Source organism: Oncorhynchus mykiss, unplaced genomic scaffold (assembly GCF_057628025.1).
Source record: "Oncorhynchus mykiss isolate SJ-2025 unplaced genomic scaffold, ASM5762802v1 scaffold96, whole genome shotgun sequence".
NCBI classification, from domain to species: domain Eukaryota; kingdom Metazoa; phylum Chordata; class Actinopteri; order Salmoniformes; family Salmonidae; genus Oncorhynchus; species Oncorhynchus mykiss.
The window spans coordinates 1934878-1953147 of NW_028322095.1; the positions used below are offsets into that span (position 1 = coordinate 1934878).

The 18270-nt window shown below is 45.0% G+C and overlaps 1 protein-coding gene across 2 annotated transcripts in view; it reads left to right on the forward strand.

Annotated features, from left to right (window-relative positions):
- Window positions 1-3988: 3988 nt before the first annotated feature.
- Window positions 3989-18270, forward strand: part of LOC110517608 (adiponectin receptor protein 2-like) — a 75123-nt gene continuing 60841 nt past the window's right edge. The window contains exon 1 of one of the 2 annotated variants that reach the window (XM_090228738.1): window positions 3989-4182. The gene's annotated coding sequence lies outside the window, so the exon portion shown is untranslated. Of the gene's footprint in view, window positions 4436-18270 lie in introns of both variants that reach the window. The other variant, XM_090228739.1, reaches the window with a different exon arrangement.

Genomic DNA, 18270 nt, shown 5'->3' on the forward strand with positions numbered 1-18270 from the left:
ACATCATCGTTTATTGTTTTGATTCAGTGTTCAGTGCTTTCTTGAATTAAAATCATCATGAACACTTTACCACGCTGCGCTTTGGTCCGATCCGTACTCCTCCTCAGACGAAGAGGAGGAAATCCGTTACAAATGGACATCTATGCTCTGCCCATTTTAGATTTAGTTCAACTGTAGATATAGAAATCTGTTCTAGGAATTATTTTTCTGCGGCTTTAGAAATTCTCTGATGGGAGAGAGCAGAATCTTCTATTGACAACGGAGGGCTGTGAGAGAAAGCAAAAGCCAACCCTGATGGAATGGATGGGAGAATTACTGTCATTGTTCCATTGCATTGTGATCAGAGATTGAGGTGTGTTCACAACAACATACAGGGAGCTTAAGCAGTAGGTATTAAACCTATATTTAGGGCCGTGACTCTCTATATCTCGTCCTCTCTCATCCCTGCCATCTCTCTCTCTCATCCCTGCCATCTCTCTCTCTCATCCCTGCCATCTCTTTCTCTCATCCCTGCCATCTCTCTCTCTCATCCCTGCCATCTCTCTCTCTCATCCCTGCCATCTCTCTCTCTCATCCCTGCCATCTCTCTCTCAATTCAACTCAAAGGGGCGTTATTGGCATGGGAAATATATGTTTACATTGCCAAAGCAAGTGAAATTAACAATTAACAAAAGTGAGAATCAACAAATGTAACAACATCAACAAAACACTATTAGAAATTAACTCTCTCTCTCTCATCCCTGTCCCCCCCTCTCTATCTTTCTCTCCATTTGTCTCTCCCTTTATCTTTCTCTCTGTCTCTCTCTCTCCATCTCTGTCTCTGTCTCTCTGTCTCTGTCCTCTCTCACTCATCCCTGCCCCCCCTCTCTCCCTCTCACCCCCCCTCTCTCTCTCATCCCCCCTCTCTCTCTCTCATCCCCCTCTCTCTCTCTCATCCCCCCTCTCTCTCTCTCATCCCCCCTCTCTCTGTCTCATCCCCCCTCCCTCCCTCTCATCCCTGTCCCCCCCTCTCTATCTTTCTCTCCCTCTGTCTCGCGCTCTCCCTTTCTCTTTCTCTCTGTCTCTCTCTCTCCATCTCTGTCTCTCTGTCTCTGTCCTCTCTCGCTCATCCCTGCCCCCCTCTCTCCCTCTCATCCCTGCCCCCCATGCTTGTGATTTCTTGCCATTGAGTTTCATTCCAATCAAGTCCTCCTAAATCCCACCCTCCATGACTGTGTGCTTTCTCTCCTCCTCCAGGTCCAAATGAGTTTGATTCCTTTGTTTGTGTGCTTTCTCTCCTCCAGGTCCAAATGAGTTGGATTCCTTTGTTTGTGTGCTTTCTCTCCTCCAGGTCCAAATGAGTTTGATTCCTTTGTTTGTGTGCTTTCTCTCCTCCAGGTCCAAATGAGTTCGATTCCTTTGTTTGTGTGCTTTCTCTCCTCCAGGTCCAAATGAGTTGGATTCCTTTGTTTGTGTGCTTTCTCTCCTCCAGGTCCAAATGAGTTGGATTCCTTTGTTTGTGTGCTTTCTCTGCTCCAGGTCCAAATGAGTTGGATTCCTTTGTTTGTGTGCTTCGTAAGCATTGTGGTATCTATGTTTCCAATCCTATACACACATCCCCAGCAGATCTGTCAACGGACACATTTCACTGTCTGATACAATCAACATCAATTTGGGGGGATTTGGAGGAAATTGTCACACCCTGATCCTTTTCACCTGTCTTGTGCTTGTCTCCACCCCTCTCCAGGTGTCTCCCATCTTCCCCATCATCCCCTGTGTATTTATACCTGTGTTTTCTGTTTGTCTGTTGCCAGTTTGTCTTGTCTCGTCAAGCCTACCAGCCTTTTCCCCCTGCTTCTGGTTTTCTCTGTAGTCCCTGTTTTCTAGTTTTCCCGGTTTTTACCATTCTGCCTGCCCTGAGCCTGCCTGCCTGCCGTTCTGTACCTTGTGACACTGCCCTGGATTCCTGACCTCTGCCTGGCCTGAGCCTGCCTGCCGTTCTGTACCTTGGATTCCTGACCTCTGCCTGCCCTGAGCCTGCCTGCCGTTCTGTACCTTGTGACACTGCCCTGGATTCCTGACTTCTGCCTGCCCTGAGCCTGCCTGCCGTTCTGTACCTTGTGACACTGCCCTGGATTCCTGACCTCTGCCTGCCCTGAGCCTGCCTGCCGTTCTGTACTTTGTGACACTGCCCTGGATTCCTGACCTCTGCCTGCCCTGAGCCTGCCTGCCGTTCTGTACCTTGTGACACTACCCTGGATTCCTGACCTCTGCCTGCCCTTGACTTGTCGTTTGTCTGCCTCCTGTTTTCGTAATAAAGTTTTGTTACTTTGAACTGTCTGTACCTGGGTCTTATCCTGAGGTCTGATAAGAAGTAGTCCGTTCAACTTGATTGATAAGCAGCATCTGTTTATTTATTCACTACTTTCAGCCATCCAAGCTGTAAACCTAACTGTTAACTATGGATCACCTGTAGGGGCCAAATAAGGTGTTGCTGAAACAACCAATCACAACCCCAGACTGGCCCGGATACCCTCCATTAACCTTGACTCCTGGCTGCCTGCTTCCCTGACTGGCTGAACAGGTAATGCTAGAGGGTTAGCTGTGTGTGTGTTCAGGCAATAACTGGAGGGTTAGCTGTGTGTGTGTGTGTGTGTGTGTGTGTGTGTGTGTGTGTGTGTGTGTGTGTGTGTGTGTTTTTTTTTCAGGTAATGACTGGAGGGTTAGCTGTGTGCTGTTTTTCCAGCTGGCGGATTGTCAGTCAGAACTCCATGTTCCTTTGGACCAGCCTTTGGACCTATACAACACAGCACACATTGACAACACTTCATTCCGGATCATTACCATGCTAAATGAAGCAAATGCTTAAATACACTGTCTACGGTGTAGCTGCATGCTCTGCCTGAGTTTTGTAACCATACTGTAGGCTACTGTGGCCGACCAGTCCTACTGCATCAGAGATCTTACGCCCAACCACACAAAGCTATAAATGCCCTCTGGACTCAATTGTGTGTGTGTGTGTGTGTGTGTGTGTGTGTGTGTGTGTGTGTGTGTGTGTGTGTGTGTGTGTGTGTGTGTGTGTCCCCTGACATCTTGCCCCGGGCCAGAAGTGGGGTGATCAGAGTCAAACATGTTTAGTCATTGAGTTTAATGTATTATCATACTTTTACAGCATCTGATAGGAAGCCAAACGCAATTAGAGCCACACATCCATGATAGGCTTGGTGTTTTGTGTGTGAGTAAAAGACTAATGTACATACTGGGGGAAAATCACCACTCTATTCCCACAATTAGAACCTAACCTTACAACTCACCGTTTATGACTGAATCTTGAGTGGTAGCCTGCTGAATTATTGAATGGTTGTCAATTGTATTTGGGCTCCTGAGTGGGGCAGTGGTCCAAGGCACTGCATCTCAGTGCTAGAGGTGTCACTACAGACCCTGGTTTGATTCCAGGCTGTATCACCACCGGCTGTGATTCGGAGTCCCATAGGGCAGACGCACAATTGGCCCAGTGCTCATTGTGCAAATTTGTTTGTTTTCAATAAACATTGGACACTAAATATAGCATGCATGTTGTCAACAATCTAAGCCAACCCGTCTGTTTTGACCCATAGTTGCGCAGGCATCAGTTTTGTTGTTAACAACACAATTGGCCCAGCATCGTCCGGTTTAGGGTTTGGCCGGGGGAAGGCTGTCATTGTTAGTACGAATTTGTACTTAACTGACTTGCCTAGTTAAATAAAGGTTAAATAAATCAAATATAAGTTAGCGAATACAAAGGACTGTGACGTCAGGTACTGTGAATGTTGAAATACAATAGAAATACATGTCATAAGTCCTATGTAATGTCGAAGTATTTTCCTGGGATCATGTTTTGCGGTTGTTGATACAATTGTATTGTGTCAGGCTGTTACACAAAATCCTAGAACTACAGGTCCCGTCAAACCTGTTAGCATACACTTCCGGCTCCTCAACTGTTGGCCACCTGTTCCCGTTAGAGCATTCTGATTGGTTTCGGTGGGCTCACGCGAGGGCGTCACACAGAACGCTACGACATCGGCGAGTAAAGTCAAGTCAGCCTTCAGAGGTTCAGAATCCCGTAGAGAACCGTGGAACAAATTGTCCGAGTCGTGGCTACTCTTTCTTTTTGGGGGAACAACCTAGGGACAAAAGGACAGCGTCTCCGTGCTTCTCGACAAGGTACATTTAGTGGTTGTCATGACATTTGGTCGGGTATTTCAGTTGTTTAGCTAGATGTACAGTAACGTCTTTTTGGAATAACAGTAGCCTAGCTACCCAGGTTTCCTCTGCATCCAGTGACGCACTGCACAGCTAGCTTGAGCTGGCACCACATCCCCCGTCGGTGAGCTGCTAGTGGTAGCTACTAGCCATTGCCTGGGCTAGATTGAGCCAGTTGTTGGAAAAAGACAACGTGTGGTTGTTTCTCGAAAAGGTATGTAGCTAACTACTGTAACGTAGTTAACGCTAGATAGGTAACGCTAGTGGAACCACATCTGTCAACAAAGTGTTGCCCTGGTTCCTTCAAAGGCGACGCTTCGTTCAGAAATGTCAGTGCAGCGAAGGGTAGTTCAACACTATCTCTACATCATATCTCATATTTTGTAGGCGCTGTGGTCGATAACATTGTTGTAAATTAGAAACCTCGTCTGTTTTTTTGTCTTCCAATTATTGTGTAAAGATGGATTTAAATGTTGATATGATGATTTTTTAAATGCCAGAGATGTGTAGTTTGGGATTGTTTCTTTGTCTCGCAGCGCTACACCAGTGGTGTACTAGCGAGCTGGCTGGATCAGGCTAAGCCCGTGGTCAAATGTTTATGCTACTTTCTAGTAGCTAACCTTATTGCTTTATTTTAGCGTCTTAGCCAACCTTAAATTATAGCTTAGTTTCTTAACAGGCAGCAATTTTAAAATATGACTAGGTTGCTCACTATCCTCAAGTGAATGTGTTTTTAACGGTCTCACATAGCACTCCTTTGTTTGCTTCAATAGCATTGATAAGGTGGGGATAAAATTAGATAAGGCTGACTGACAGCTGTGGTATATCAGACCATATACCACGGGTATGACAAAACATTTATATTTACTCCTAATTACGTTGATAACCAGTTTATAATAGCAATAACGCAGATCTGGGTTTTTAACGTGTTTTTATTTGACCTTTATTTAACTAGGTAAGTCAGTTAGGAACAAATTCTTATTTACAATGAAACCCACTGGAGGTCTGTGGGTGGCTATCGCATTCAAACGGCATCCATCGCGCTCTCCCAGAATTTTGCGTTCAGCCAATCGGGTTGCAGGTTAGGTGTGAAAAACAGATTGCTAAGGCATTTAAAAAATGTAAATGTTAAATTGAACCTTTTATTTAATTAGACAAGTGAGTTAAAAACAAATTGTTATTTACAATGACGGCCTACCTTGGCCAAACCCGGACGACGCTGGGCCAATTGTGCGCATCCCTATGGGACTCTCAATCACGGCCGGATGTGATTCAGCCTGGATTCAAACTAGGGACTGCAGTAAGGCCTCTTGTACTGAGATGCAGAAGGCATAAAAGAAAGAACCCCTGGTCTGATTGTTTCAAAATAAAAGTTGTGCTCACTAAACATAGTTTTAAATGACATGTATTGGATTTTTTGTCATGAACTTGTTTACAGAACATTATTCAGTTTTAATAAAAAAATATTAAACATTTATGAAGTGAAATTATAAAGTTAAAACGAGATTTACAGTAGAATTCACCCTATATGTTTTTTTTTTTGTTGGGGGGGGGGGACCTCGACTTTAAATCCACTGGTTTAGGCTTGTGACTTTACATGTCAGAATAGCATTAGCAGGAAGAGTCGGGTCTGTGTATGGTCAGGTACTGTCCTGGTAACCACCCTCAGGCTGTTTTTGGATTACGGTACAGAGCTCGCTATTTGTTTGACACGGGGCGGGGTTAGTTTTGTGGTTGACGGGTCAGTCGTTGCCATGTCAACCGGCTAGGCATATACTTAACCTTATTAGCTAGGAACCTCAGAGGATCTCTAATCATTATTTACATATTTTTAAACAGACGCAAGCTCTGCTGATGAGCTGTCAGTACTACACTGTAGTCCACCATCTAAACAAGCTATAATATTTCATTGTTGGTTGGGGTAACTTTAATTAGTCCACACAGTAACTAGCTCCATCTCATTGTATTCACAAGAGACTTGAAATAAGACTGTAGTCAGTGTGCAGGGTGTTCAGTGTAAAGCTGTAGCCTGACTAACACCAGCATCCGTCATCCTTCCAAACGTTAGCTCCAGTAAATCATCTCCAGCGTGGGCTGTAGCCTGTGTTGGAACTGATAAAAGCTTGTCTTTGCTGAGAGGAAAGAAGACCGAGGAACACACATCTGCTTAGTGACGTCTTATTGATGTAGAGGAGATAATAAACGGACAAAACGGAGCTGTTTTTTTTAAATATGCATGGCAATATTTCTCCATCACCAAGTCCCCCCGGTCAGGGTAATGCGTAGCTCCTCTGCTTGGTGGTTAGTAAGCTGGAGACGGATATGAGTCATCATCTAGGTTCCTAAACCTGCTTTTGTCACAGCTACCACCACCATGGTGTTCAATCATAATCACTCAACTAAAACCTTTTTTATTTACCCTGATTTGATGTTCGGTCCTGTTCTAACTCCGATGTTTATGAAGCTAACGAGTTATGCAGTTAGTAAGGACGTAAAGGCTGTTTTCTTCGAGGCTGGGTGACTTGTAGGGAAGGAGATCAATGGGGTGACTTGTTGTTTTTGATCGACAACCAGAACTTCTAGTTCAGAAATACTTTTTGAGGGCTACTTAGCCTAAGGGTCTGTGTGAGCTGTGTCAGGTGTATGTGTTTTGTAAGCTTTCTGGTTAAATGGGCTAGTCGGACATGGCCAGCAGAAGCTATAGCAAACAGACAGCAGTAGACTCCAGAGATGGTGTGGTCTGTCCATGTGGCACCACTGTTCCCAATTTAATGCACATAGAAGACCTGACACATGGACAGGAAACTGAATCGCTCTACAACTACCATTAGCTAGTCAGCCTATACCTGATAGTGACAGAAGAAATGACTTAGACTCTCCCAAATGACACCCCATTCTCCCAATGCTCTAGTTTTGACCAGATCTCTATGTAGGGTATAGACTGCCATATCAAATCACATTTTATTGGTCACATACACATGTTTAGCAGATGTTATTGCGAGTGTAGCGAAATGCTTCTGTTCCTCGCTCCAACAGTGCAGTAATATCTAACAATTCACAACAATACACACAAATCTAAAGTAAAATTATGTAATTAAGAAATATATATATATTAGAACGAGCAATATCAGAGTGGCATTGACTAAAATACAGTATATGCATGAGATGAGCAAAAATATGTAAACATTATTAAAGTGACTAGTGTTCCATTATTAAAGTGGACCGTGATTTCAAGTCTATAGGGAACGCAGACCAGAGATGTGGCTCAACAGACATTTGAACAGGAATGCAGCTAGTCACACTCTGTTTGGATTGTGAGATGTACCGAGTCTGGCCTGTGTGTTAGTACTGAGGATCACTCATTGGCAGTGAGTCATTAGCGAGATACTACTGTCTGTAGACTCCAATCAATGCCACGTAGACGGCAAAGAGTTATGGGCATGTCCCAAATGGTGCCCTATTCTCGATATAATGCACTACTTTAGACCAGAGCCCTATTCCCTATATAGTGCACTACTTTAGACCAGAGCCCTATTCTCTATATAGTGCACTACTTTAGACCAGAGCCCTATTCTCTATATAGTGCACTACTTTAGACCAGATCCCTATTCTCTATATAATGCACTACTTTAGACCAGAGCCCTATTCTCTATATAGTGCACTACTTTAGACCAGAGCCCTATTCTCTATATAATGCACTACTTTAGACCAGAGCCCTATTCTCTATATAGTGCACTACTTTAGACCAGAGCCATATTCTCTATATAGTGCACTACTTTAGACCAGAGCCCTATTCTCTATATAATGCACTACTTTAGACCAGAGCACTATTCTCTATATAGTGCACTACTTTAGACCAGAGCCCTATTCTCTATATAATGCACTACTTTAGACCAGAGCCCTATTCCCTATATAGTGCACTACTTTAGACCAGAGCCCTATTCCCTATATAGTGCACTTGTTTAGACCAGAGCCTTATTCCCTATATAGTGCACTAGTTTAGACCAGAACCCTCTGGGAATAGGGTGCCATTTGGAAGAGGTATTTCTCCTGTCACTATCTGGTATAGGTAGGCTGGCTGTGGTCTTCTATCTGGTATAGGTAGGCTGGCTGTGGTCTTCTATCTGGTATAGGTAGACTGGCTGTGGTCTTCTATCTGGTATAGGTAGACTGGCTGTGGTCTTCTATCTGGTATAGGTAGGCTGGCTGTGGTCTTCTATCTGGTATAGGTAGACTGGCTGTGGTCTTCTATCTGGTATAGGTAGACTGGCTGTGGTCTTCTATCTGGTATAGGTAGGCTGGCTGTGGTCTTCTATCTGGTATAGGTAGGCTGGCTGTGGTCTTCTATCTGGTATAGGTAGGCTGGCTGTGGTCTTCTATCTGGTATAGGTAGGCTGGCTGTGGTCTTCTATCTGGTATAGGTAGGCTGGCTGTGGTCTTCTATCTGGTATAGGTAGACTGGCTGTGGTCTTCTATCTGGTATAGGTAGACTGGCTGTGGTAGTGGTCTTCTATCTGGTATAGGTAGACTGGCTGTGGTAGTGGTCTTCTATCTGGTATAGGTAGGCTGGCTGTGGTAGTGGTCTTCTATCTGGTATAGGTAGACTGGCTGTGGTAGTGGTCTTCTATCTGGTATAGGTAGGCTGGCTGTGGTAGTGGTCTTCTATCTAGTATAGGTAGGCTGGCTGTGGTAGTGGTCTTCTATCTGGTATAGGTAGGCTGGCTGTGGTCTTCTATCTGGTATAGGCAGGCTGGCTGTGGTCTTCTATCTGGTATAGGTAGGCTGGCTGTGGTCTTCTATCTGGTATAGGTAGACTGGCTGTGGTAGTGGTCTTCTATCTGGTATAGGTAGACTGGCTGTGGTAGTGGTCTTCTATCTGGTATAGGTAGACTGGCTGTGGTAGTTGTAGGGTGATTCAGTTCACTGACCACGTGTCAGGTCTTCTATGTGGCTTTTTCATTATGACAGTTCCTCTCCTGCCCATTTTGTTGGATTGGGGCTTTCAGGTAGACTCTGTGTTGGAGCTTGGTTAAACAGGCAGTGTTGAGCAAGCAGCGCCTATCCAATGTCTCAGGTCCAAACCAATGGAGCATTTGACAAACTGCCAGTTCTGTTCTGGCTTGTGGTGTGAAGGACAAGTTAATGTCACAGCTTGTTCTCTCCGCTTGTGACCCCCCTCTCTCTCTCTCTCTCTCTCTTGGTACCCATGTGATCCAGCGCGGCAGATTCCACTCCTGACAGTTCTTATGATTGAAAGAGACAAAGCACCCAGTGTTGTGGAACTTGACACAAAAGACACACGCGTGCACCAATCAGAGTTGGTGAGATGTGGAACACACCCAGAGACGGCTCCATTACCAGTGTTTTGTTAAGACGAGCCTCATTCTTTCTCTGCTGTGTTTTGGTTGGGCTAGTTTCTTGTTGTGAGTCTCGGTGCTGAATGGATCACTGTGTTGGTTTGTATTATATACCCAGTTACAGAGGGAAGTTAGAGGCAGGAACAGAGAAGGCTAGATACGCCCTGGGCTGGTGGTCACGTTGTCAAACTAAGGCCTTGATGAAAATACAGGGTGAAGGTGAACTTTAGGCTACTTTAGTGAATTTGTAAAGCATGCAAGACAAGACATTGAGATGCAGATTACCAAAACATATGAGCACGCTTCTCTCTCTCTCTTTCTCTCTTTCTCTCCTGCTGGCCTGCCTGCTCTGTCTGTCTCTCTCGCTCTCCCTCCTGCTGGCCTGCCTGCTTACCTCGCTCTCTCTCCCTCCTGCTGGCCTGCCTGTTCTCAATTCAATTTAAGGGCTTTATTGGCATGGAATAAAATGTTAACATTGCCAAAGCAAGTGAAGTACATAATAAACAAATGTGAAATAAACAATACAAATGAACAGGAAGCATTACACTCTCTCTCTCCCTGCTGCTCTCCTGCTTGATCTGTCTCTTGGCTAATGATGAAAATGTGTTCAGTCTTTGGTCTGTTGCATGTAGAATATCCTAGCCTATTCATGTAGAATATCCTAGCCTATTCATGTAGAATATCCTAGCCTCTTCATGGAGAATATCCTAGCCTCTTCATGGAGAATATCCTAGCCTCTTCATGGAGAATATCCTAGCCTCTTCATGGAGAATATCCTAGCCTCTTCATGGAGAATATCCTAGCCTCTTCATGGAGAATATCCTAGCCTCTTCATGGAGAATATCCTAGCCTCTTCATGGAGAATATTCTAGCCTATTCATGTAGAATATCCTAGCCTATTCATGTAGAATATCCTAGCCTCTTCATGGAGAATATCCTAGCCTCTTCATGGAGAATATCCTAGCCTCTTCATGGAGAATATCCTAGCCTCTTCATGGAGAATATCCTAGCCTCTTCATGGAGAATATCCTAGCCTCTTCATGGAGAATATCCTAGCCTCTTCATGGAGAATATCCTAGCCTCTTCATGGAGAATATCCTAGCCTCTTCATGGAGAATATCCTAGCCTCTTCATGGAGAATATCCTAGCCTCTTCATGGAGAATATCCTAGCCTCTTCATGGAGAATATCCTAGCCTCTTCATGGAGAATATCCTAGCCTATTCGTGTGGAATATATCCTAGCCTCTTCATGGAGAATATCCTAGTCTATTCGTGTGGAATATATCCTAGCCTCTTCATGGAGAATATCCTAGCCTATTCGTGTGGAATATATCCTAGCCTATGCGTGTGGAATATATTCGTGTGGAATATATCCTAGCCTATGCGTGTGGAATATATTCGTGTGGAATATATCCTAGCCTATTCGTGTGGAATATATCCTAGCCTCTTCATGGAGAATATCCTAGCCTATTCGTGTGGAATATATCCTAGCCTATGCGTGTGGAATATATTTGTGTGGAATATATCCTAGCCTATGCGTGTGGAATATATCCTAGCCTATTCGTGTGGAATATATCCTAGCCTAGTCATGTAGAATATATCCTAGCCTATGCATGGATGACATCAACGTCGCCTGGAAACCAAGGTATCGTCGGGCCAGTCTTGCGAGCACAGGGCAGCCTACTTCTCGTTTTTGCCCCATATGAAATGACAGCAGGCTACCAGTAGCCTTTATTCATGACCCTTTCAGATATAATGGAATGTGGCCCCTAGAAAGCGTCTCGGCTGTGGCATGCCTGTCTGTTATGCTATGCTACTGATGTTTACATTTAATTTTTTATTCACCATTTATTTAAATAGGCAAGTCAGTTAAAAACAAATTCTTATTTAAAATGACGGCCTACCAGGGAACAGTGAGTTAACTGCCTTGTTCAGGGGCATGACGACAGATTTTTACCTTGTCATGTCGGGGATTCGATCCGGCAACCTTTCGGTTACTGGCCCAACGCTCTAACCACTCTAACCTTCTCTGGAGATATGAACGGCCATTTTACTGGTCTGTAAAGGAACACACTAACCACTCTAACCTTCTCTGGAGATATGAACGGGCATTTTACTGGTCTGTAAAGGAACACACCAACCACTAACCTTCTCTGGAGATATGAATGGGCATTTTACTGTAAAGGAATGAGGCTTCTGAAGCCATTATTCTGCATTGTAAATTGACGTATAGTGTAATGAGTTTGGCCCCAGTGGTCATACATATGTAATAGGGCCATTATTCTGCATTGTAAATTGACGTAGAATTTAAGGATTTTTTTTGTGTGCGGAAAACCGAGAAAATAATGTCTGTTTTTAAGCGTTAGGCAAAATGCTTAATTTGCCACATCCCTAGTGTGTAACACAAGGTCAAGACAGATAACATGTTCAATGTACCTGCTGTGACGCCAGCAGGTATTTCACCTTTCCTCTAGAAAGACAGGTTCCCACATCATCCTAGGCCTCATGCAAACTAGTCTAGCATATCACGACACACCTGTCCTTTGTCTTTACGAGCTTGTCTAGCTGGTTCTACTGGTTCTAGCAAAACGGGCAACTTTCAAAACCAATCTCGTGTGTGTGTGTGTAAGAGAGAAGGCTCTGAAAACAGAAGTGACATTAACCCAGATTATTTTATTTTTATTTTCCCCTTTTTCTCCCCAATTTCGTGGTATCCATTTGTTGTAGTAGCTACTATCTTGTCTCATCGCTACAACTCGGGAGAGACGAAGGTTGAAAATCATGCGTCCTCCGATACACAACCCAACCAAGCCGCACTGCTACACTGTGCACCTGGCAACCTTGGCTAGCACGCACTGCGCCCGGCCTGCCACAGGAGTCGCTGGTGCGCGATGAGACAAGGAGATCCCTACCGACCAATCCCTCCCTAACCCGGACGACGCTAGGCCAATTGTGCGTCGCCCCACGCCCCACGTTACGACAGAGCCTGGGCGCGGACTCTGATGGCACAGCTGGCGCTGCAGTACAGCGCCCTTAACCACTGCGCCACCCGGGAGGCCCACCCAGATTATTTTCATCTGTCAATCTTCTGTAACTGAACTATCGTAGCTAAGTTTCATTTTGGTTGGACAGAACCTGCGGTGATTGACAGGCGCAGTAAATTGTGACCCGGAGGGTTTGTGTATTTTGTTGTGTGTAACTAGTTTGACTCGTACAACCTGTGCTGCCTGCTTTGTCACTTTCAAATGTCACTCCTCTCTCTTTAGAGGGAGGTAGCTACTAGCTAGGTAGCGTGTTGTGTTCCAGGCTAGAGGGAGGTAGCTACTAGCTAGGTAGCGTGTTGTGTTCCAGGCTAGAGGGAGGTAGCTACTAGCTAGGTAGCGTGTTGTGTTCCAGGCTAGAGGGAGGTAGCTACTAGCTAGGTAGTGTGTTGTGTTCCAGGCTAGAAGGTGGTAGCTACTGGCTAGATAGCGTGTTGTGTTCCAGGCTAGAAGGTGGTAGCTACTGGCTAGATAGCTGTTAGATATGTGTCGTGGATATATGACGCTCACTCTATCCGCTCACTGCAGGTTCTACCAGTGCTTCTGCAGTGTCCTGCCAGTGCTTTCACACCATCATAAACCAGGCTTTAATGAATCCAGAACGGTCACAGCGTCACACCAACTGCTAGGCTAAACTCCATGATCTCAACCTATTGTTCAGTCACACATCCCCTCTTCAACACACACTGACCTTCCCCCCCCCCCGAGCCTTAAAACTCCTCCATTCACCATCAGTTCTCCTCTCAAAAGCTCCTTGCTCTTTGTCGCTCACAAAAGAGAGAGAAATCAATTCTCAATGTAATTTCTTCTTCCGTCTTTCAGCCCTGCTCTATTTCTCTCTGCATCAGGCAACGTAATTGATTTGTCTATTCCTCTGATACAGAAACAGTAAAGCCTGTCTCTGGCTGAACACTGAGAATCCACTCCATCAACTCCTTGGGAGGTCTCTTTCTTTTCTTATTATGGAGTCTATTTCTGTGTTCCGAATGGCACCCTATTCCCTATCTAGTGCACTACTTTTGACCGGAGCCCTTTGGTAAAGTAGTGCACTACTTTTGACCAGGGCCCGTTGTAGTGTAGCATGGTATACCTGTACCACGGTAATATCAGCCTACCAAAACGTCACATGATAGTACCACATTTTTCATCCCTACCGATCTAAAGAACCTGCTGGAGCTTGTTATGAAATGTTTATAAAGTCAGTTGTCTTTTTAAATTATTATTTTTATTTTTTATTCTGTAAAAAAAAAATTAAGCAACAGCCACAAGTCTCTTGTATGGGCAGGTTCAATAATGTCAACTTGACTTTCATGTTCATATCAGGTGTGGGAGCTGCAGTCTGTCAGCTGCGTCCTCTTCCAGCCATCACTCACCTGCTTCTCTCTGTCAGCTGCGTCTCCTTCCAGCCATCACTCACCTGCTTCTCTCTGTCAGCTGCGTCTCCTTCCAGCCATCACTCACCTGCTTCTCTCTGTCAGCTGCGTCTCCTTCCAGCCATCACTCACCTGCTTCTCTGTCAGCTGCGTCCTCTTCCAGCCATCACTCACCTGCTTCTCTCTGTCTGCTGTGTCTCCTTCCAGCCATCACTCACCTGCTTCTCTCTGTCAGCTGCGTCTCCTACCAGCCATCACTCACCTGCTTCTCTCTGTCAGCTGCGTCTCCTTCCAGCCATCACTCACCTGCTTCTCTGTCAGCTGCGTCCTCTTCCAGCCATCACTCACCTGCTTCTCTCTGTCAGCTGCGTCTCCTTCCAGCCATCACTCACCTGCTTCTCTCTGTCAGCTGCGTCTCCTTCCAGCCATCACTCACCTGCTTCTCTCTGTCAGCTGCGTCTCCTTCCAGCCATCACTCACCTGCTTCTCTCTGTCAGCTGCGTCTCCTTCCAGCCATCACTCACCTGCTTCTCTCTGTCAGCTGCGTCTCCTTCCAGCCATCACTCACTCCCTGGTATATCCAGGAGCTCAAGGCCAGTCTGATTGGCTCTGCTAGTTCGCTGTCACGCAGCAATGCCAGAGAGGAAAAACTGCTTCACGAGGGTTAAACAAACCTGACCCAACTTTTCTCTCTTCCTGCTTGATTTCACGCATTTTGATATAATTTCACAAACCGTGTCGCGGGCCGTTTTTAAACTGATCCCAGCACACTAATTATTGGTTTGATGACAACGTTGTTCAGTCAACCTGGTAACTTGGCAGTAGGTTTAGACACATCTGATTGGCTCAGGAAGAAAGGAAAATGCAGTATTCTATTATAGTGAACAGGGTGTAGTTAATTCAATGTGTTGTATTAGTAGCTGGGTGAATATCAGGGAACAGTGTGTAGCTGTGTGAATATCAGGGAACAGTGTGTAGCTGTGTGAATATCAGGGAACATTGAGTAGCTGTGTGAATATCAGGGAACATTGAGTAGCTGTGTGAATATCAGGGAACAGTGTGTAGCTGTGTGAATATCAGGGAACAGTGTCAATATCAGGGAACATTGAGCAGCTGTGTGAATATCAGGGAACAGTGAGTAGCTGTGTGAATATCAGGGAACAGTGAGTAGCTGTGTGAATATCAGGGAACAGTGAGTAGCTGTGTGAATATCAGGGAACAGTGAGTAGCTGTGTGAATATCAGGGAACAGTGTGAATATCAGGGAACAGTGAGTAGCTGTGTGCATATCAGGGAACAGTGAGTAGCTGTGTGAATATCAGGGAACAGTGTGAATATCAGGGAACAGTGTGAATATCAGGGAACATTGAGTAGCTGTGTGAATATCAGGGAACAGTGTAAATATCAGGGAACAGTGTGTAGCTGTGTAAATATCAGGGAACAGTGTGTAGCTGTGTAAATATCAGGGAACAGTGTGTAGCTGTGTGAATATCAGGGAACAGTGTGTAGCTGTGTGAATATCAGGGAACAGTGTGTAGCTGTGTGAATATCAGGGAACAGTGTAAATATCAGGGAACAGTGTGTAGCTGTGTAAATATCAGGGAACAGTGTGTAGCTGTGTGAATATCAGGGAACAGTGTGTAGCTGTGTGAATATCAGGGAACAGTGTGTAGCTGTGTGAATATCAGGGAACAGATTGTGTGTGAAGCTGATGCCCTAACATTTATTAAACAGGAACAAGTGTCGGGGGACGAACAGGACGCTAAGGCCACTCTGAACACCTGGGTCAGTGGTATCTAGTTCAGGGGAGCAGGGTTCCTTGGGTCAGTGTGGGATTCGTCCCAAATTGCACCCTATTCAATTTATAATGCACTATGGGTCCATAGGGCTCTGATCTAAACTAGTGCACTGAATAGGGTGCCAGGCATGGTGTCCTCTCCAGTTATGACCTGCCCTCCCTTCTCTCCACTCACCCCCCTCTCTCCCGAACAAGGCCTATTCTGCTATTGGATAGAATAGCCAAGCTAATACAGAGATGATGCCTGTGGTTTCTCTATCATGGGTTTAAACTGGGAAAGATTTGGCTCTGATGAAACTCAATGTAGCCCTGTGCTGGAGGCTGAAGGTGTGTGTGTGTGTGTGTGTGTGTGGAATGAGCGACTGGGTAGACCCACTCAGTCTTGACAGATTTGCATATTCTTCTCTTTTGTCTGTAAGAAACGGTGGTGTTATCCACCAGGGACTTCCTCCACACTCTGCTTCCTGTTTCCTTTCCTCCTGTATGTCTCAGACAGTGTCGCCAAGCTCAAAACCTGATGCATTTGTAATATGCCCTGTCTACAAAATATTGGTCTTGAAAACACTGTTCTTTCGAATAGAAATATTGACCCAATATTGTATCGGTGTTAGATGTGATGTGCTGGACGTTTTAGAAGTTAACAAGCTTGATATGTAGTCTATTTCATGGTGTGTATTTTCTCATTCTGAGGAATTGGTGCAAAAGGGTCTCGATTGGCCGGTTAATTCTGTATGCAGCTCATCAGACTGGAGACATTTGAGAACACACACACACACACACACACACACACACACAATCTGTTCCTATCAAGCTTCACTGGAACAAAGTGACTTGTCTCGTTGCCTGTTAGATGGTTTTCCTGCCAGTTCCCATCTGTTCTGGGGGCATCCCAAATGGTCTGGACCACACAGGCCTCGACCATACGGTCATTTATATATAACATGCATTTAAAAAAAAAAACTCTAATTTCAGCCTTCCTATGTGGCCTTGGGCAGTTTTCTCCCCCGTGTAGAAATGTGAAATCTTTCTCACTAAACACGTTTCCATTCACAGTTTTTATGAGTTAAGTCATACCCTATTAAAAAAAATATCCCAACAGCTGTGAAGAAAGCCGGTCGTTTCGGGACATTTATAAAATATCCCAACAGCTGTGATGAAAGCAGGACGTTTCGGGACAATTTAAAATATCCCAACAGCTGTGAAGAAAGCCGGTCGTTTCGGGACATTTATAAAATATCCCAACAGCTGTGAAGAAAGCCGATCGTTTCGGGACATTTATAAAATATCCCAACAGCTGTGATGAAAGCAGGACGTTTCGGGACATTTATAAAATATCCCAACAGCTGTGAAGAAAGCCGGTCGTTTCGGGACATTTATAAAATATCCCAACAGCTGTGATGAAAGCAGGACGTTTCGGGAAAATAATTATAATAAAACATTTAAAAATGACAACAGATAATATGTTCAACACGGTGGGATGTTTCTGTGACAGTAATATTAATTATGTGAGAAAACGAGGAAGAAACACGTTTAGGGGTAAATATTGACATAATAACCGTATTGAAGTAAACCCTGGAGTAACGTGATGACATGGTGTTTGGTCGTCAGACTAGTCAGGTCGTCAGACTAGTCAGGTCGTCAGACTAGTCAGGTCGTCAGGATAGTCAGGATAGTCAGGTCGTCCCACTAGTCAGGTCGTCAGACTAGTCAGGTCGTCAGACTAGTCAGGATCGAGGGAAAGATGAATGGAGCAAAGTACAGAGAGATCCTTGATGAAAACCTGCTCCAGAGCACTCAGGACCTCAGACTGGGGTGAAGGTTCACCTTCCAACAGGACAACGACCCTAAGCACACAGCCAAGACAATGCAGGAGTGGCTTTTGGGACTAGTCTCTGAATGTCCTTGAGTGGCCCAGTCAGAGCCCAGACGTGAACCCGATCGAATATCTCTGGAGAGACCTGAAAATAGCTGTGTAGCGACGCTCACCATCCAACCTGACAGAGCTGGAAAGGATCTGCAGAGAAGAATGGGAGAAACTTCTCAAATACAGAGGTGCCAAGCTTGTAGCACCATAGCCAAGAAGACTCGAGGCTGTAATCACCGTCAAGTGCTTCAACAAATTACTGAGTAAAGGGTCTGAATACTTATGGAAATGTGATATTTCAGTAAATTTGCCAACTTTTCTAAAAACCTGTTTTTCCTTTGTCATTATTGTGTGTGGGTTGAGAGGGGGGCAATTTTAATACGTTTTAGTATAAGGCTGTAACGTAACAATGTGGGGAAAGTCAAGGGGTCTGAATACTTTCCGATTGCACTGTATAGGTTTAACATTTAGCCATGGCCAAAAAGGGAATAGGCCATTTGGCATGTCGCCCTGCTGAGTGCCCCCCTGCGCCGTTGTGCGCCGCCAGACTCCGTGTGGTGCAGTCATGTTCAAACATGGCATCACCGTTGACGATGGCTGTCAAACATGGTGGATGG